The sequence below is a fragment of the Pongo abelii genome, chromosome 11 (assembly GCF_028885655.2).
Source record: "Pongo abelii isolate AG06213 chromosome 11, NHGRI_mPonAbe1-v2.0_pri, whole genome shotgun sequence".
Classification (NCBI taxonomy): domain Eukaryota; kingdom Metazoa; phylum Chordata; class Mammalia; order Primates; family Hominidae; genus Pongo; species Pongo abelii.
This window is the reverse complement of record NC_071996.2, coordinates 104,647,571-104,668,883: the sequence shown is the minus strand read 5'-3', so window position 1 is coordinate 104,668,883 and position 21,313 is coordinate 104,647,571. Positions and strand designations below refer to the sequence as shown.

At 41.0% G+C, this 21,313-nt stretch overlaps 2 protein-coding genes across 4 annotated transcripts in view; one reads left to right on the top strand and one right to left on the bottom strand.

The window, feature by feature from the left end:
• Nucleotides 1–2,822, bottom strand: part of STRADB (STE20 related adaptor beta) — a 29,790-nt gene extending 26,968 nt beyond the window's left edge. Inside the window, exon 1 of the mRNA XM_002812740.6 lies at nt 2,573–2,822. The gene's annotated coding sequence lies outside the window, so the exon portion shown is untranslated. The remainder of the gene's footprint in view (nt 1–2,572) is intronic.
• An 81-nt stretch (nt 2,823–2,903) lies between these two features.
• TRAK2 (trafficking kinesin protein 2) overlaps nt 2,904–21,313 on the top strand; it is a 75,235-nt gene continuing 56,825 nt past the window's right edge. The window contains exon 1 of one of the 3 annotated variants that reach the window (XM_024242998.3): nt 2,904–3,161. The gene's annotated coding sequence lies outside the window, so the exon portion shown is untranslated. 3 annotated transcript variants of the gene reach the window in all.

Here is a 21,313-nt window from a genome sequence, read left to right as displayed (position 1 = left end):
AGAAGTCCTGAATATTTCCAAAGCCTCAATATATTTGCATTTCTCCTTCCCTGTCTTTTCTATACTGTTTTCTGTTTGTTTTTTAAAGAACGCTGAGCAAATTTGAAAGCAATGTAGAAAACCAATTTTTGGCCCACTTTTGATATAAACAGTGTCACTTACAATAAACCCCAAGAATTTTCAATGGTTCCACATATTATAACTAAACTTTGAGACTTTCCAAAGCCCTTTCTTATTGGATTAATTATGTACTAAATCACTTGGGGTCCCTGACCAGCAAATATGGGAAAGAATCAGAATAACAGACAAAGAAATTAATTCAAGGAGATACAAAAGCACCATCCACGGTTTCCAGACCTTTACTAATAGAAAGGGTGGCAATCTTGTAAGTTTGTGGGTTCAGAGCATTCCTTTACATCTAACCAACATCATCTCTTTCATCTAAATTGTGCTTCATTATTTCATTTTAAGTCCCCAAATCGGATGAACCCATCTACAAATATGTGAGCAGAATGAGAAAGGGAAGATTTTGTAAACCATAAAAACCATAAAGCAATATCCAATTTTATTGCTAAAGAAAGAGGTGAATTTATTCAGATGTTCACTATGAACCAAAGGTAGAGATTGGGAGGAAGACGGACCTGAAAGGCTGTGATCATTTAGCCACCTACCATTCATTACCCTCAATTTAAGGCACTGGAGTTTGCTGTGCTGCAAAAGAAAAGCAATGCCTGCCCTGCCAACCTTCCAGGGTGAATGAAATCAAATGAGTTACATCTCAAAGTGCCCCTAATTAGCAAACACTGTATCAGCTTGAACTATGCTTTGAAAGGTACACTCAAATGTACTGACGGCAGTACAAAACGATAAGGCTTATTTGGAAAGCAGGTCGTCAAATGTTTCAATAACCATGAAAATATTCACACCTTTTGACCCAGTAAAATTCCCCAGAGTGATCTATTCTAAGGAGATATCCAAGTAAATGAAGAAACTACACACCCATAGTCAATACACTGTTAATCTGTTAACAGCCAAGTAATCATTACACAAGTGTTTAATGAATGGTTACCATGGGTCAGGCACTGTGGACAACCGCTGGTAATCAGGGCAGACAAGACCCTGGCCACTTGTAGCTGACCTTCCCACAAGCAGAAAGGTTATGGGTGTCATGATTAACCAAATTTTCTGGTTATCATGATTTTGTATCCTGCTTTTTTCACTCAATGTCAACAAGTTGTTACTGATTTTGTCTTAATAATGTGAAACTCCATTACGTTGTCTATTTTTTTCTCTTTTTCAGAAAAGCTCAGAAGAAACAGACACAATCTGGTAAGAATTGTTAGTAATAAAAGGGTTGTCCCTATGGGGTGGTTTAATCTCAGAGATTTTTGCCTTAGATACACCAGACTATTAAGAGATAATTTTACAAGACATTTTGAGGTCAAGGCAGCAGCTGCACCCAGCAAAGGGGTGGGGGTGGGGGATTTGCTGTTATTATAATTTTCTCTGGCATGCTCTTTCACGAGATATGAATATAAACCCTTTCTTAAAAAAAGTCATATTTAAGAGACCTATATTTCGTATTCACAAGTACATCAGTGCAGTCCCTTGCACTTGTATCTAAAACGCTAATTACGATAAAGCTTTATAAGTAATTTCAATTTGTTCCATAATAGAATGGTTCATGTGAAGACTTTGATCTGAAAGATTAACACTTTCTGTAGAAAATAAAGGGCGCATCTTCTTATAGAACACGGGTTTTGAGTTAATTTAGGCATTCAACAGAGGCCACTGTTACAGGGAATGCAAAAATGACCCGATGTAACTCTCTTTGTTGAGCTTTAAAATTACTTTAATTTTCAAAGTGATCTTGGGAACCCATAAAATCTTAACAAAGATCATAGCGACGCACAGCTCGGGAGAATTTTCCAAGCTTAGTGACTCATGCGTTCAACAAATCTTTACTGAGCGCCTACTGTGTGCCAGGCACCGGGCTAGGCAGGCGCCGTGTTACACATCCTTATCAAGTTTTGGGGAAAAGGTACTTGACAACAGACCCAGCCGGGAAAAACACAGCGTTGAATTGAGAAACCGAAGACAAAACGACACTCGAGTATTTAATTTTGTAAAAGGTTCCTTCCTAGTCCTGCTCTGGGGGACTTTGCAGCGAACTTGCAGAAGGCGGCAGATAGAGCTGGGGTCTGAGGGTGTCTTCGGTGTGGCAACTTGCCAAGCCCGAGAGCCCGGCCAAAGGTGAGGGGTGCGGGGAGAGGGCGCCCGGGCGGCCTGGGCCCCGCGCACCTGGCACGGCCAACCCGGCAGGCACCACTGGGCGGGCTGAGAACCCGCGACCCGGGGCCCCGCTGAGCCCAAGCTGCACTGGCGCAGTGGCCGCTCGCCACTTCGGGCCGCATTCTTGCCATGGCTCCGCCAGCCGCCGGTGCTCGGGCTGGAGGTGGGCTAGCGCGTTCTGGCCTCGGGCTTCCCGGGCGTGCGCGGACCAAGGCTCACTCCCTCACGTCCCCCACCAGCCCCGACACCTTCCCTTCCCGGGCCTGCCTCCCGTCTTTACCCTAGCGGCGACCACGGCCAGCGACTCTCTTCAGGCTGCCAGCGGTGCGGACAGGGGCGGGCGCCGGAGCCGTGCTCGCGGAGGGGCGAGGCGAGCGCTCTAGGCCCGCTCCCGGCGCGGGGCGCGGGAGGGCGGCGAGGCCGCGACCGGGGCCGTGGACTTGGAACTCTGCCCCAGCCCCAGGCTACCCGCTGGGAACGCATTCGCCCCACCCGCGCCGGGTTCGCGGCCCCGCCTCCCTCCCCGGGGCTGGGCAGCGAGAAGGCGGGGCCTTCGCGCTTGGGGCGGGGTGGGCAGGAAACTACAATTCCCAGTAGGTCTTGCGCTGGGGCCGTGGAGGCCGCTGGGAGAGTGGGTCTCCTTTGGCTTCCCCAATTGTGTGGGGGCTGCCATTGACCCGGTGTCGCCGCAGAACCGAGGTCGCCTAGTGATGATGTTGTGAAGTCGCCCGCCTGTCCCTGCCACGCCCGGGCGGTTGCTGGCAGTGGGAGCATCGGCGGCAGCTTGGGCTGCTGCTTTCAGGCTGCCGCTGCATTAGGGGCTTCCTGAGGAAGCGCGGGCGGACGACAGAGGATGCCGAGCCACTCCAGTGAGTAAGCTATCCGCGTACAACCCGAACTTGCCCTTGACAACTTCCCCGGAAAGCAGAGGGACCCTCTCGTCCCGAGCTCCTCCGGTACCCGAAGGTCACGCGCCGACGTCGGAGCCGGAGGCTGGGTGCTTGCTGGAGGGCTGGGTCCGGGTCCCGCGGTGAGGAGTGGGTTGTTTCCTAAGTGTGGATGCAAAGTAATGGGCGCTGGGCGCTGGCGTCGGGATTCAGCTCAGCTGCACATCTGAGGCTTGGCAGCTTCTCATAGCGCCTTATCCTCTGCCAGACAGCATCCATCTGGAGCCCCGTCTTTTAGGATGAGTGGCTTTAGGGTCCGGCATTAAACCTTAAGCCTCAGTCGCCATCTGTGATGTAAGTGGGAGGAGAGGGTATTGGAAAGAGCTCTTTCTGGTCAAAGAGAGTTGGGCTTTTCTTGCAATTTATTTTGGGTCAAATGCCACATATCTTGAAAGAGAAAAACGGCTGACTAGTTTGAAGCGTAAATAATAGATATTGGCACAGGTCCTTTTTAGTAGCAGCCCAAAAATTGTCTTTCAACTTAAAAAAAAAATCTGCGTCATAATAATAGGGATAAGTTCAGTTACTTGCTCTTGCTCATGCACCTTTTGCTTAGACCTGCTGTTTCTACGTCAGAAAAAAAAAAAAAGTAACTTCACAGGAAATTCATCAAGTTGATGGAACGGACCATAGGAACAAAAGGAACACTTTCAGTTCTTGGTCTCCGTAAATCTTCCCGACCCTTTAGATCTTTGCTGTTGACTTGGAAGTCTGAGGTACAGTAGTCTCCAAATAGCACGTTAATGGTGGTGACATGACACTTAAAACCAAATTGTGAAGGACATTTGGAGGTGAGAAAGGTCAGGGATAAAGACATTTTATCATCCCAGCAGTTATTCCAACTTTCTTTTTTTTTTTTTTTTTTTTTTTTTTGAGACAGAGTCTCGGTCTGTCGCCAGGCTGGAGTGCAGTGGGGTGATCTCGGCTCACTGCAACCTCCACCTCCCGGATTCAAGCGATTCTCCTGCCTCAGCCTCCAGAGTAGCTGGGACTACAGGCACGCACCACCACGCCCAGCTAATTTTTGTGTTTTTAGTAGAGATGGAGTTTCACCATGTTGGCCAGGACGGTCTCAATCTCTTGACCTCATGATCCACCCGCTTCGGCCTCCCAAAGTGCTGGGATTACAGGCGTGAGCCACCACACCCAGCTCCAGTTTTCTATTTTTAAATTAAGTAATGTCTAGCAAGTCTCAGACATTTAGCAAGCACATACCATGTGAAAGACAGTGTTTTGTTATCTTACACACTTATTCATATGATGGAAGAGGTTTGTTAGAAAGAACCAACATTTGGCCGGGCGCTGTGGCTCACACCTGTAATCCCAGCACTTTGGGAGGCCAAGGAGGACGGATCTCCTGAGGTTGGGTGTTCAAGAACAGCCTGACCAACATGGAGAAACCCGTCTCTACTGAAAGGAAATACACCAGCCTGGCCAGTGTGGTGAAACCCCGTCTCTACTAAAGATACAGAAATTAGCCGGGCGTAGTGGCACGCGCCTGTAGTCGCAGCTACTCGGCGGCTGAGGCAGAAGAATTGCTTGAACCCGGGAGGCAGAGGTTGCAGTGAGCCAAGATTGCACCACTGCACTCCAGCCTGGGCGACAGAGCGAGACTCCATCTCAAAAAAAAAAAAAAATTAGCCAGGCATGGTGGCACATGCCTGCAGTCCCAGCTACTGAGGAGGCTGAGGCAGGAGAATCACTTGAACCCAGGAGGCGGAGGTTGCGGTGAGCCAAGATCGAGCCATTGCACTCCAGCCTGGGCAACAAGAGTGAAACTCCGTCTCAAAAAAAAAAGAACCAACATTTTAGTATTTGCAATCTGCCAGGCACCCCAGGTGGGAGCTCTTCATACTTTAGCTTACTTAATCACTTTAACAAACCTATCGCACTAATCTGAGGCTCAAAGACTTGCTTATGTAACAAGGGGAGATTTAAGTCAAGATCTGCCTTGCTTCCGAGTCACAGATCAGGTAACTAATATGTACTTCAGAAATTATAGACTTTGAAGGTTGAGTAGTTAAAGAGGATTGTCCAGTGTTATTGTCTAAGACTGGTCCCAACACACACCTTGGACATCTGGAATAAGTCCTGAACCCCTGCTTTAGTACTTTTGAACAAACTGATTCTCTCTGCCTACAATTCCCATTTCTTACTGAACTGCTCAGTAAGACCCTAAAAGCTCATTCCAAATCCATCTCACTTATGTAAGAAATTATAAGACTGGACTTTTATCAAAAGGTTCTTTTCAGTTTACAGGTTTTGTGAGTCTGCAAATAAAAATATGACCCTGCTGGATGTGGTGACTCACGCCTGTAATCTCAGCACTTTGAGAGCCCGAGGCAGGAGGATGACTTGAGACCAGCCTGTTCAACATAGCAAAACCCCATGTCTACCAAAAATAAAAATAAAAAATAGCTGGGTGTGGTTGTTTGTGCCTGTAGTCCCAGCTACCTGGGAGGCTGAGATCAAAGGATCTCTTGAGCGATGATGGCACCACTGCACTCCAGCTTGAGTGACAGAGTGAGACGCCATCTCTAAAAAAAATTAAAATACGAGTGGAGAAGTGTTATTCTCCACTGAAAGTTTCTTTTAGTGCCCCAAATATGTTAAATACCAGTATAAGGAATGAGCCAGATAATGCCTTACTTCATGTTTATTTTGAGCTCTGATTATATCATCTGTACCAGTTTTGAACCTCTTTAGTTACCATCCTGTTTAGTTGGTAAGAAATAGGAGGCAAAAAGGTAATAGTCACATTTAAATGACTTAGTAATTAAAGGAACTAAATTATTCATAGTTTAGTCATTAGCTGTTCAGATCTGCAGTGTTCTTATAATAATAGGAAACATTTATATAATACTATGTGTTAGATAATGTTTTACCTATATTAACTTATCCTCACAATAGCACTGAGGTGTTTTTATAGATAGGCAACTAAAGCAAAGAGAAGATAGTAAATATATCAAAGGTCATGTAGCTACTAAATGGTAGTACTGTGTGTCAGAGCAGACAAGATCAAAATCTGTAGTCTAACATTTATGAACACCTACTGTGTACCAGCCCCATAGCTGGGTGCTTTCATTATGAGTAAGTCATTTGTCTTTACAACTACCTTATTTAAAATGGAAGTTCAGCATGTAATGACTTGCTCAGAATCACAGATAAGTAAACTGTGGAACCAGGATTTGAACCCATGCTTGTCATACTTCAAGGTTCATGTTCTTTCTTTCATTTTCCTTCAATGATCAAATCTTTATTAAACACTTTCTGTGTGCCACACACTGTGCCAATGCTAGGAATTTAGTCTTTGCTCTTAAGGAATGTAGTTTTAAGAAGGAAAGAGACAATTAACATAGTGTGTTGAGCAATGGGATCACAGCTTGCCGAGGTACCTTGGGAGCACAGAGAAAGAACACTGAAGTTACCCTGGAGTGGGAAGGCTTGGACCAGTCTTGGGAAAACAAATGGGAATTAGCCTGGGCAGAGAAAAGGGGAAGGGGTTGTTATGGGCTGAATTGTGTCCTCCCAAAATCATGTTGAAGCCCTAACACCCGTAACCTCAGAGTGTGACTGTATTTGGAGACAGGGCTTTGGGGTGATTAAGTTCAGATGAAGCCGTTAGGGGAGGTTCTAATCCAGGCTGACAGTTTTCCTTATAAGAAGGAAATTTGAACACAAAAAGAGACACAGGAGTTGCACACACAAAGGAAAGACCATGTGAGGATTCATCAAGAAGACCAAGGAGAGAGGCCTCAGGAGAAACCATCCTGCCAACACCTTGATTTTGGACTTCCAGACTCCAGAATTGTGAAAAAATAAATTTCTGTTGTTGAAGCCACCCAGTCTGTGGTAGTTTTTTATGGAACCCCTAGCAAACTAACAAATAGGTGTTCTAGGCGAAAGGAATGACATACAAAAAGGCTTTAAGCTGTGGTTAGGTGATAGAGGTTGACATACGAAAAGCCTTTAAGCTGTGGTTAGGTGATTGAGGTTTTTTGGTGAGGAGATAAATGTTGAGAGAAATTAAACTGTAGACTAGGCTGGGGCCGGATTAGGAAGATTTTACATGAGATGCCAAGGGGCTTAAACTTTATCCTGAGGAAGATGGGATGGAGGTGGTTTGTAGCAGTGGAAAAGCATTAGATTTGCATTTTAGAAAGACTAAGACTTGTAAAGGATAAATAAAGGTAATAAGACTGGAGACAAGGTAACCAAGGTAGCTAGTGCCACAGGATGCTGAACTAACAGTTTTCCTAGAATATTGAAATGTCTAACTAAAACAGAGCCACTGTTAATATAACATTATAAAGGGCACAGCTAACCCTTAGGGTATACATAAGAAGATAGAGAAAGAATTTGTATATAGCTGTTTGTACCCAGAGGCTGTCTTTATTTTGACATTTTGCTTTTCTTTATATAGATCATAAAGCTTTATATAACTATCAGAATATTCAGATTTTTCCATTCTAAAAAGTGATCTTATGTGTTTAATAGACACTTTTATGGTGCTGACACAGATTTAAGCCAAATTCTTTGACAACCTTTTGAAATACCTACTATTCATTTTAAACATAAACATACTGAAGCACAGAGAGATTAAGTAGCTTGTCCAAAATCACATAGCTAACAGGCAGCAGAGTTAAGATTCAAACTCAGTCTGTCTTTAGAGTCTGTGTTCTTGGCTTTACGCTGTGCTGTTGCTATATGATATTTATCTAGATCTTTATTTGTGAAAAAAGGGCAGAGTAATACAAAAATAAGTATGTTTGCTGTAAGAGGTATGCAGTTTATCAGAGGAGATGAGGAACAGCTCTAAGGTTTTAAAAAGTGTTTTAGAGAAGAGCAGAAAGTGTTCGGAGGCAATACCTCCTTCAAGTTGGGGTTTCTGGGAAGGCCTGTTAGGAAAAGTGGCATTGAGCTGGTGTGGGAAGCATGGCTAGAATTTGGATATGTAGAATGGGGAGAGGACATTAAAATTAGAAGAAATAGCATGGACAGAGTTACAGGACTGAGAATTACCTGGTGTGTCTAGGAAGCTAGTAAATGCAGTTTTCTTTCTTCTGGCTGGAATACGTTCTGTGGTTGGGGAAGATGGAGAAGCTAGTTTGCAAGGAGGCGCCAATGTCTGGGGAAGAGAATTCTCGGGGAGTGAGGGGCAAGAGAAGTTGTAAGGTTTCAAGCCTGAATAATTGAGGCATATGCCAGATGTAGTTATCTTTTAGGAGAGGAAAAAGTTCATCTAGCCCCAACTCATCAGTTAACAGGTCCTGTTTTCACTATCTCACAAACCCGTGAATCCTTCTTAGAATTTCCATTCACCTAGTTTATGCCTTTATTAAAATAATCCATGCGTAAATGTGATAAAATTTTCTAATTATTTTTGTCTCTAATCTCTCCATTCCCAAAATTTATCCTGCATCCTGCATTTACATTTATTTCTCTCAAATGTCACTTCTATTTAGAGATGTGTTCCCTGCAGGATCAAGTTCAGACTTCTTAATCTGAACTAGTCAAATTTAAATCTCCAAATACCTTCCCCATAATTCTTCCCACTCAAATTGGTCTGTATACTGCTGCCAACCTGGCTCTGTCTGCTACTTGCTGTTGGATATTATCATTATTATTTTCTCCTACCAGATACTCTCCTCACCTATCCTAATCTTTTCCTCCTTAGGGAGTCCACTTAAATCTTACATCCTGTGTGAAGCCAGACCACTTCAGCTAGAAAAGAGCTCTCTCCCGACAATTCTGTTGTAACACTCATCAAATATTTATTGTCTGGTAGTATCTTATTTTCTTAGATTTCTTAGCTCATTGGATATTAGATCTAATCCAGATCATTAGAGCTCTCCCTTTTGGAGCTTAGACTTCTTACATCTTTAACCTCCCTTTGGGCAGAGGCTGTTGTATACTACTGTTTATCTTTTTTTAGTACTTTTGGTTTAATTCAAGTGGCATTTGTTGAAAGCTGTTCAGTGAACAGCTGTTTGACCAGTTGTTAATTGTGGTCATTGTATTGAAATTTTCTTTTTCAACTGGCTGCTTAATATTTACATATAAGTGATGTTCTAGCTTTATTCTTAGCTTTACTACTGACTCACATAACCTCTTGAAGATACCTGTTTAACTACCCTTGACTACATGAAAAACCAGTATTGTGGTTTATTCATGCTAGAAAATGAGCGTACAAAGTCTGCTGGTGGTATAGCAGTGGAACGAATTCATTTTGTAAAGATCCTTGAGGTCTTTGGAGCTTATCTATATTTATCTGTCAGTGTTTGCCAAACTTTGAGTTCTTTCTTTTTAGAAAGCTTTTTGACAAGTCACAAAAAAGGAAGGAATGATTAAATAGAATCTAATTTAAGAGTGTTATACTCTATTGTGTAACAATGGAGTTGATGAATTATGCATGTTAATGGTGAAAGAATTCCCCCACCAGTTTAGCTAATAGTTCCATTTCAACACCAATTATTTATGGAGTTGCTTGAGCTTGTGACATTTTATATTCTTCTTCTGATCAGCAAGGAGGAGAGAGAAGATGGCACCCTCTCTTTCCCTTCAAGAAAAAGTAAAGTAGCCTCCTCTGCCTACCTTTGTTCTCTAACTCGGCATCTAATTTGTTTCTTTCACACATATATTATAATTTTGTATATTATTACAAATATATTATTACAATTTGTGTGAAATTGTAATGTGAAAGAAACAAATTAGATGCCGAGTTAGAGAACAAAGGTGGGCAGAGGAGGCTACTTTAGATCAAGTAGACTGGTAAGTTTTAAACTGAGACTTAAATGTGAGAAGTAGTTGGCATATAGAGAACAAGAGAGAAAGAGTATTCCAGGTACAGTGAACAACAGTTACAAAGGCCCAGAGTTAAGAGAGAGTGTGATGAGGAATTAAAAGAAGTAACAAAAGGTCTGTGTCTCTGTGACTGGGTATGAGCAAGGAGGAGAGTGGTACAAGATGAGGGAGGAGAAGCAGGCAGGGGCCAGACTAGGCCAGACCTCACAGACTGTGATGAGAGGTGTGGTTTTATTGTCGGGACTATGAGAACCTTTGGATTTTTAAAGTACTATTATTTTTTTAATTTTTATTTTATTATTTATTTATTTTTTTGAGACAGAGTCTCACTCTGTCACCCAGGCTGGAGTGCAGTGGTGCGATCTTGGCTCACTGCAACCTCTGCTTCCCGAGTTCAAGCGATTCTTCTGCCTCAGGCTCCCAAGTAGCCAGGACTACAGGCACGCGCCACCATGCCTGCTAATTTTTGTATGTTTTTGTAGAGATGGGGTTTTACCATGTTGTCCAGGCAGATCTCGAACTCCTGAATTCAAGTGATCTGCCCACCTTGGCCTCCCAAAGTGCTGGGATTACAGGTGTGAGCCACTGCGGCCGCCCTGGATTTTTTTAAGAAGGAGTTTAGCTTTAAAAACACTATTCTTGCTGCTTATAGAGAATGGAGAAGAACCCTGTTTAAGGCCATGATTAAGCGTGGAGCCTTGTTAGGAGGTTTGTTGGTTCATAGTCTAAGAGATGATGATGGCTTGAACTAGGATGGTGGAAGAGAGGTTGGAGAAAAGTGAGTAGATTTGAGGTATATATTGGTAGTAGGGTGTACAGGATTTGTTAATGGATTGGATGTGACAGGATGAGGGATGGAGGAATCTAGTATTCAGTGGATCATAGTCAGCCTGTGGGAAATTTGAGTGGAGTCAAGAAGTCTGTCTGAAGAGCCAGATTGGGAGTCACTAACACTAAAAAGATAATTTAATCTGTGGTAGTGGTTGGTTGGCAAAAAGGTAATGAAAAAGCAACTACAACAAGAACAATACAAAATATGGTCACAGTTGGAACTCTGGAAAACACTAACATTTAAGGATCAAGGGGAGGGAATGGGATGATCCAGTGAGGAGTTTGAGAATGAGCATTGTAAGATCTCTCTCTCTCCAGGAGAGCCAAGGAAGGGAAGTTGAAATAGGGAGTAGTCAACAATATAAACCAGAGATGACATAAGATAACAATTAAGAAGTCATGATTGGATTGATTAGCAGGAACTGTTGATGACCCAAGGAGGGTGGTTTCGGATGAAATCAGGTTGTAGTGGGGTTGAGGTATGAACGAGAGGTGGGAGAGACAAAATGAGAGTATTTGAAGAAGCTTGGGTAAGGACAGAGGGTAGGTAGAGGGGAACTCAAAGACTTGGGAAAGGTAGGGGTTTTTTTAATGGTAGTTTTTAATAAAAATAAAATAATTTGAGCATGTTTAATAAGCCAAAGAAGAAGGTGAAACTGATGGAGGATAGGGATAATTAATGGAGCAAGGTTTAGAGAAGGCAGGAAGAGGACTGTTGAGTTATATTTAATTACTTTTTAACTGGGTATACATATACACATGGTAGAAAAATTGAAAGGTATATAATAAAAAGTAAGTTTCTCTCTCCTTTCTGTCTTCCAGCCACCCAGTTCTTTCTCTAAGAGGAATACTAATTTACACTCTGATCAACAAGTGTGCAAGTGCATAACTGAGATTATGTTTGTCCATAATTCTCAGTTTGGAGCGAAAGCTAGCTATAGATTACGTGGATTTATCAGTGGGAGGAATGAGAATAAGAGAAATGGAGAACAGATAGAGGGTCAGAGATAAGTGAGAAAAGATGTGGTATGGAATTGTCTCAGAAAAGAAAGGATGTTTAAGAGGATAATGGAGGGCGTGTCTATGGAGTGAGGCCCACAGTTGATGACTGAATTTGCAGCATCCCTATTCCACATGGTGTTGTGACCTTTTCAGGAGAAGTTAACTGCCTCTTTATATTTAAAATGCAAGTCAATTTATAAAATTGATTGCTCAAAAATTCATCATTTTTGTAAAGTAAATCATGTTTGGGGTCCAAGCATCAAATCTCTGCTCTCTGCTCTTTTTTTTTTTTTTTTTTTTGAGACGGAGTCTCGCTGTCACCCAGGCTGGAGTGCAGTGGTGCGAACTCGGCTCACTGCAGGCTCCGCCCCCTGGGTTCAAGCCATTCTCTGCCTCAGCCTCCCGAGTAGCTGGGACTACAGGCGCCTGCCACCTCGCCCAGCTAATTTTTTGTATTTTTAGTAGAGACGGGGTTTCACCATGTTAGCCAGGATGGTCTCGATCTCCTGACCTCGTGATCTGCCTGCCTCGGCCTCCCAAAGTGCTGGGATTACAGACTTGAGCCACCATGCCCGGCCTGCTCTCTGCTCTTATCGCTTTCTACCATAGGCACCTCTCTTTGGGGTTATTCAGGCCAGTGGTGTAAGTTGAAACAAAAGGGAGTTTGTTGGTTTAGAAAGAGCACACCATTGGCCAGGCACGGTGGCTCACGCCTGTAATCCCAGCACTTTGGGAAGCCGAGGTGGGTGGATCACGAGGTCAGGAGTTCGAGACCAGCCTGGCCAACATGTGGTGAAACCCCATCTCTACTAAAAATACAAAAATTAGCTGGGCATGGTGGCGCACGCCTATAATCCCAGCTACTCTGAAGGCTGAGGCAGGAGAATTGCTTAAACCCAGGAGACGGAGGTTGCAGTGAGCCGAGATCGCTCCTCTGCACTCCTGCCTGGTTGACAGAGCAAGACTGTCTCGGGGGAGAAAAGTAAAAAAAAAGAAAGAAAGAGCACACTGTCTGGTGGAAGAAAGGAGGAGGAGGAAGAGGCTAGAAACCAACTAAAATGACTCTGAGATGCTACTACTGTTCCCAAAGCATGTAATTTAACAACTAAAAAAACATTTCAACCATTCTTAACTTTCTCAGCAAGTACTAGGCCAAACCACTGAATTTGCCTTTGTTTTATTTTTAGTTACAAAATTGAAAGACTACAAATGAAGCTTTTATTAGCAATTATGAGTTTTTAAAAGAAGATATCTGACCATTTCTCATTTGATGTGGGGCTTATTTTAAATGCATTCATGATCAGCTGCAAATGCTCTTAGTGGAAATTGTGATAAAACTAAGCAATGAGCCAAATGAATGTTCAGTTTTGACTTTCCTATGAGACTGACAACTAGTTCTTTTTAGTTATTACAGAAAAGTGTATAGTGTGTCATTGCTATAAAAATGATAAAGTACCCTTTTAACACCAAACTCTTTTATGCAGATTTTTTCATAAAGCACATAAGTGTTTTTCTTTAGAATATTCGATCTTAGCTTAACCGTGTTTTTCAAGGCAATTCATTTAGTTGATGTTGTATTGAAAATGTATTAATATCAACTTTGTTCCTTAAATTACTTCTGTAACTCAGTGTATTGATATTTTTAATGATTAAGCTTCTAGGTAGTAGGCATGTATTTTGCAAGACTACTGTGTGTCAGTTGCTGTTAGGTTTTGGACATACAAAAATAAGGTCCCTTCCTTTGAGGAACTTGCAGTGTAGTGAGAGAAAAATGAGTAGTGGGCAGCCATCTTCTGGGATCATCCAAGAAAGGGAGTCAGTAAACACTGATTAACCCATTTATGCCAGAGGTTGTAAGTTTTTTTGTGTGAAAAATCAGACTTTGGCGATGACCTTGAGCAGTAGGATATGACTCCCACAAGCTTAGCATTCCAATAATGGAACAGTAGGCATAAATGGATTAAAAGCAAAAATTACAGTGAGGAATGTTAAGATTTCCTAAACCTTTTTTCCATATTTATAACCCACTTTATATTTCCCCTAGCAATTAACAGTAAAATTCTCACAAAAGAATAGAGGAAGAACTGTCTTTTCTTGGGAGACAGTTAAGAAAGGACACAGTGTGTTCATGTTCATAGCTAGGCTAGGTAAAAGAATACTAGGTGAGAAAAGCACTTGCTGACAGTGCCAAAGGAGGAGGAGAAAGCCAGCTTAAATCCCTGGTGCTGGAGGGATGAAAGAAAGAGGTATTTGGGAAACCAGCCAAGGGCAGAAAAACAGGTCCTGGAGTTCAGTCAAACAGACACTTTATGGGTGTTCTGATAACCTGGTTATCTGGTTTCTCAGCCAACAGCGAGTTAGAAAGGGGAGAGGCAAGCTAGCAACAGTAAAGTGTAATAGTTGATAGCCTCACAGTGAGGGAGGAAACAAAATTAGAAATGGGCTTAAAATCTTTAAAAAAAAAAAAGCAATTTGGGATAATTTAGTATAGGGAGAAAGAGCTCTTTAACTGTGGATGGATGCAGACTTGTTGGGGGCCACATATGAGCAGGTTATTTTCTATTTTGCCATCTTGGCTACACCACCCAGAAAAAGCTCTTTAAAGGTTTATAATCCTGGAGGATATCACTGTAGTCATTATATTATAATACAGTAATTGCTCTTCTTAGTAATGATCCTGAGTCATCAAATTATTTTCTGTCTGGCCTAAGGACTTTTTTTTTCCTCCCATGGCAGTTTATTGGACTTTCCTCGTTATCATGTATTAACTTCAGGAGGAAAACATCTTACCATCAATGTTTTTTAAAATAAGAAAACTATGGAAAACCAAAAAAAAAAAAAAAAAAAGTGTTAAAGATTGTGTGATATTTTTGCCACCATGTTGTCAATCCCATCTCTAGGGAGTGTTTGCACCTTCAAAGTAACCGATGAGCTTAGTTTGTATAGCCCTGCACGTACATGTACTTTACTGAAACCCGTGAGAGACCTATGTAGACTTTTGTAAATTAGGCTAAGAAAGCTTTCCATTTCCACATGTTCTAACAGTCTCGTGTTCTTATGCAGTTCATTTTCCTCCCTACTATAGACTACAAGGATGTAATTTGACTACAGCCTGATTCATTCATTTAACAGATATTTATTGAATGCCTGTCATTTGCCAGATACTAAGATAGAGGTAGACTTAATTTATTGGGATAGAGATTTATTTTTTATCTATGTTCCATTTACTGCTTTTAGCAGGTCAAAACAAGTAACAGAATGCTTCCCAATTTATGGTAATACATCTGTATTATTTTCTTGATATTATAGAATTACCCACTTAAAAACAGAACCAAAGTCATATTTGGAGTTGTCTCATTAAGAGTCGTGTGATGTACATACAACACACACACAGATTATTCTGCCTCACTGTAAATACACCCAACTCTGGAACCAGATAAGTCATTTCTAAAAGCAAATATAAATTGCTCAAGAACAAATGGTTGGGGGGAGCGGATTACTTGGTTTTTTTCTTCTTCTTCTATATTTAGTAACCACTGTGTGTTTTTAAAAAGTGGAGTAGAGACATAGGATTGTAGTAGAATTATCTGAGGCTTTTGCAAACTACACACACACTACTATCGTCACACTCCAGTCCCTTGCTAGTAAAGCTCAGAGGATAGAGGCTTCAGCTTAGGAAAAACATAGTTGGGTTCGATTCCTGGCTCTTAATATGGACAAGTAATTAACCTCTAAGCCTTAATTTTCTTGTCTGTAAAATGATGACAGTAATAACATTCACCTCATGGAATTGTGAGGATTAAAGGAGGTGATCATACACAGAAAGCATTTAACATGATGCCTGGCATCTAGTAAGTACTCAATCAGCTAACTATTATTATTAGGAAAGACTGATTTGCAACAGAATTGAGAACATATTTCTTTATCATATGCATTTCATTTGAAACACAGAAGGCTCTTGTGTCTTTATCATAAATTGTTTACCATCATTAGCTGGTCTTAGAAACCTTCTGAGTGCTAGTTTCATTTGTTTTATTGTTCAGTAAAGGCACGAATTTCACTAAAATGTTTTGATTTTTGCTTTCAGTGTCAAAGAGCTAGTTCCTTTTGCTCAGGAAAAGTTTCACAGGGCAGTGGTGTCTCCTCTTCAATTGTGTAGATCTGGGAACTGAAGTTTTCTCACTGTACTGAGTTGATAAGGCCCTGAGAAAATGATACACTAATCAAACACATTAAAGAATAATAAATAAGCCAGGATGTGTGATCTTAATATACAGTACAACTGCCGAGTGGACTACATATTTGGGTCCCCATAGAGTTAGTATATTTTTCCCTTATAAGAAAGTCTGCATGAAAAACCAAGTTGCTAGGTTTGTGTGTACATTTAGAGGTAGAGGACATTTGAAGCATAAGGACCGGTATGCTGACAGTGGGGAGGGTGTGCAGAATAGCAGTATGCGTTCTAAGAGCCACATCAGCTCAGAGTAGAGAGGGTTAAGACTGGAGGACACGGTAGGAAACTATAGCCAGGGACAGAGAAGGATTAAACTAGGGCCATAGCAATAAGTTTGAAGAATAAATTGACAGAACTGGTGACTATATAGAAAGCAGGTATTTAGGAAAGGAAGGATGACTCTTAGATTTTTGGCTCTGCTGATCAGGTGAATTGGTGATATCAACTAGTTAGTGAAGCAGAAAAAGAAAAATATTTAATGGGAGAGGGAAGAATGAGTTCAGTTTAGAATGTGGTGGATTTATGGTAATGATTATAAATTAATACTGAGATTTCCAGTATAAAGTCACAAAATGCCTATTTGGGTTAAAGATAGTGACTTGGAGAGTAACTATAGTGTAGTTGGAAATTGAGGCCTTTGAAGTAGATGAGATTCCAGAGGAGACAAGGAGAGAGAGGGGGCCCATAAGAGAATCCTGAAGAACTGGGGAGAATAGCCATTAAAGGCAGGTAGAGGAAGAGAGTTCTCAGATTTCCACAGCCTCCTATTTACTATAGCCTTCAAGCTCTGAATCTAATAACCTCCTGGATTGCAGATAGCCGGTAGCCATATCTCAAAAAATTTACCTGTTCTTATTTGCCCTGAATTTCATGGGCAAACCAAAGGCATCTATTGCATGTTAATTCTCCCTCAAAAAGTAACCTTATCTTCGAAGCCCTTGAGTTGTTTGTGACAACTGGTTTTGAAAAACAATGAGTCTTATGTCTAAACATACTGTAATTAGAAAGTCTCTCGCCTAGTAGAATTACATTACTAAAATAGGTATGTCTTTAATATGCAGATAATTCTAGAATAAATCTAGAATTATATGTGTTTATAATACTCCTCCATCCTGACCATCACTCACCGCCATTTTAAGTTACCCTCTGTTCTGGTCATATAAGATGCCATGTCCTGGTGCCACTGATTACTTCGTTGACTTGAAGAACTATATTGCCTACAGTTTTCCTTTTGACACTGATCATATGGGGACTTCTGCTTCTGAAGGCCTTAAGGACTATAATTTGTAAATAACTGAAGGATTTAGAATCATCTTAAGCCACCAAAAGCAAATTTGTGTTTTATTGTTAGAGAGGACAAAGAGAAATGAGGACATAGATTTTCTACCTCTTCTTGACTTGTTGCTGTTTTTAAAATTTGTATTTTCCTTACTGCTATGTGAAAGTGGAGTTTCAAGGGGTCTTCCTAGCTATTTGATTTGAGGATAAATTCTGAAGAGCAGATTATACAGAAATATTCTTAAATCTGTTAGCACAATTGTCATCTATTTAGTCTGTTTCTAATCTTCTGTGAAGTATTTCCAGGTTTTCAGCCAATGGTATCTTTTTATTGAAACTAGTGCCTAAATTTTGCCAGTTATCATTGAAAGAAAATTCTGACTTGTTCAGGAAGGATTTATTTGGTTCTAGAAGTACAGTACATATTTTAGTACCCACAGATTCTATTGTATAAAATGCCTCTGCTTGAGATGTTTTCCCCCATTTTTGGTTAAGAGAACAGGAAATCCATGAATTCTATGATGCCATTTACTCTGCATTACTCATTTTTGAAGACCTATACTTGTTTTCTTTCCTGTTTTAATCGTTACTTTAGTCAAAAGGACATAATTTTCTGTTGAAAAATAAAAAATATGGTAACTATGATATTTTATTAATATCCTGGAATATAAATTATTGACAGCAACTGCCCTTGTGAAGTAATATTTTAATATGTCTAACCCAAGTGTCAGCTGAGTGTCCAGACCCTTCAAGAGTGAAATAGTTGCCGTAAACCTTCGGTTGCATGTGAAGGTTTCATATGGGGAAGCCAAAACCCTCCCTATGATTTCTGCAGATTCCTCGTGTTCTCTCTGAGCTCCTGCCATCTCCATGAGACCTCTCTCTCTTCCCTCTCTCTTTTAGGAGAAAGAAAAAACAGTTATTTCCCTGTCTCTTGCAGAGCAGTTTAGCCTTCTTTTTGATGCTATGAGGCCTTACCTTCTACCTTAAGAGACTTTTCCAAGTCTTTTCCCAAACAAAAAGTATTTCTTTCCTAAAAGAAGCACTGTTGTCAGCTGTTAAGATAATAAAATGGGTACTTTGTTAGGTATGATTTGGTAATAATAACCCTTTTATTAACACTTATTTTCTCCATTAATCTAACTTTCAAATATTTAAATAATGCATACTAAACCCAGTCTCCGTTCTTGAAAAGTTATGAGAAAACTTATCTTGAAAAGGCTTTTGCAATGTTAGATTTGAATATTATTATATAGCCTTGGGTAGCTTTTATGCCAAATGGCAGAGAGAAGATATTGCTCACTTAAGAGACTACAGAATTTCAGGTAGAGTTTATGTCAAGTTGCTCTTTCTTTTAAAGAAATAAATCAAGGCCAGGCATGGTAGCTCTTGCCTGTAAACCCAGCACTTTGGGAGGCCAAGGCAGGCAGATCACTTGAGTTCAGGAGTTCAAGATCAGCCTGGACAACATGGTATAACCCCATCTCTACAAAGACATACAAAAATTAGCTGGGCATTGTGGCAGGTGCCCGTAGTCCAGGCTACTTGGGAGGCTGAGGTGGGAGGATCGCTTGAGCCCAGGAGGTGAAGGTTGCAGTGAGTGGAGATCATGCCACTGCACTCCAACCTGGGCAACCGAGTAAGACCCTGTCTCAAAATAAAAAAAAAAAAGAAAGAAAGCAAGAATGCCTTATGAATGTGAGACTGAAGTCTACCTGTTTGAGGTTTACTTTTAGTATTATTGAGCTATCTTATTTCCTTTGACTAAACTACATATGACCATCACTAAATTATTTTTGACTGGCAAATAATAATTTGCTTTGTTATTCAGATTTCTAAGCCAATCATGACCTTTTATAGAAACAGTGAATTTGAAAACAAATGGATGATGGGACAAAGCATAAAACTAGGGATGTATAAATATTAGCTAATGCTGTATTAAGCATTTTTATATATCTCCTGTCTCCTTTGATACTGTCACTCTGGGACATCAAGCAAAAGATAGAATTCTTGTCCAGAAGTATAGTTTGAAAACATGTTGATATTGCTTATTCAGTTGCTTATGCAGTTTCTTTAAGAGTTTGGTGTTCTTTTATTCTATAATCCAAAAATATCATGATTTTAGGGTATAAATCTATAGGACAGAAGGTCTTTACATGGTCTTATAAATCCTTTGAAACTCTTCTACTTAAAACTTGTAACTTATGAACTTTATGGATAGGGACAAAGTATACTCCAGAGCAAGGGATTTAGCTGTGCTGACCACCAACAGATGAATATTTTAACTCGGCCATTATTATTATTTATAGCATGTTTGTTTTATATGTGCATAGTTTTGAGGTATTCTATATTACAAATCCCATTTTTGTCCCTGAAAGCAGTGCTAGTGATAGATTACTGGGCACAAAAGTAGAAATTGTGTAAAAATTTGATAGTGAGAAACACCGATTTAGATATACCATTGGACAATAAGAATGATTATGGGCCGGGCGCGGTGGCTCACGCCTGTAATCCCAGCACTTTGGGAGGCTGAGGCGTGTGGATCACGAGGTCAGGAGATCGAGACCATCCTGGCTAACACGGTGAAACCCCGTCTCTACTAAAAATACAAAAAATTAGCTGGGCGTGGTGGCGGATGCCTGTAGTCCCAGCTACTCAGGAGGCTGAGGCAGGAGAATGGCATGAACCCGGGAGATGGAGGTTGCAGTGAGCCGAGATAGCGCCACTGCAGTCTGGCCTGGGCAAAAGAGCGAGACTCGGTCTCAAAAAAAAAAAAAAAAAAGAATGATTATGAAGGGCAGTCCCATGATGTGTGACAAAAGATGTACCCATGCAGCTGACAGTCAGCCAGAGGTGAAGAAATGTGACTGACTGAAATGGTTTTGGCAGAGGATTGTTGTTAAAGTGGAATGCCTGTTTAGTCAAATGAAGGTTAGGAGTTCAAGAACTTTAAGCATGGTGAATTAAAGTGCTGCTGTGGAAACTTATCAAAAAACCACAGTTGGCACCATGGGTTCAAGGCCTTTTCTAATCTGCAGGTGAAGCTCTGATAGGGATTCCTTAGCTGCCAGAGGTTACTGCCCTTTTCCTGTTGGTGAAGATTGTGTCAGGGAGGGGTTGCCTGCCTCAGCAGATATTCATTATAAACAAACAGGGCAGTTTTTAAAATGCCCTAAATATTCAACTAGGAGGAAATACTGACCCCATAAACCTAAATCTCACACATGGTTTTGGACGTTTAAATGAATGGATTTAACAGCCTTTTGGAATTCAGCCTGTTTGTAAGTAGAGCAACCTCCATGTATTTCATATTCTGAACACCCTACTTATCTTTAAGTCAAATGGCAATTAAAAAGAGGGACAAAATATTTGCTGGTCACAAATCCTATTTCCTCAGGGTCAACTTTACAATTGCTAATAGAACAGCTGTGCTGAATGTAGCCAGTGTAGCTTTCCCACGGCATCGGTGCAGCTGGATAGTGATATGTGGCCTCTGCCTTCCTGACGTCTGCTGCTTACTGTCCGGGCTGGGTTTTGCTGGTGATGCTCCTCCCGCCTTTTTTTCAGCTCTTAGCACTGAAGCCACAATAGAGTCTTTAAGTGGTTTAATATCTGGTTTGTAAATTACTGTGGTTTTTTGGTAAACTTTATCTGTAGTGTAGCCAGATACGTTAAAATTAGTGAGTCTCTGTCTTTGTCAAAAATATATTATTTTATATAAGGACATGGTAAATTATCATTTTTTAAATTAGCTTATCTTTTGTCTGGATTAGGTTGCCACTGCCTAAGAGAGCTATTGCTGAATTGGTGATTGGCACTGTTCCTGCGTGCATTTCAGCAGCCCACATGTGTTTTAAATTAATCCCCAAAGTATTGCTTATAAAATAAAAATTTTGAATATATTTCCAGTGTAAATGTTTCACTA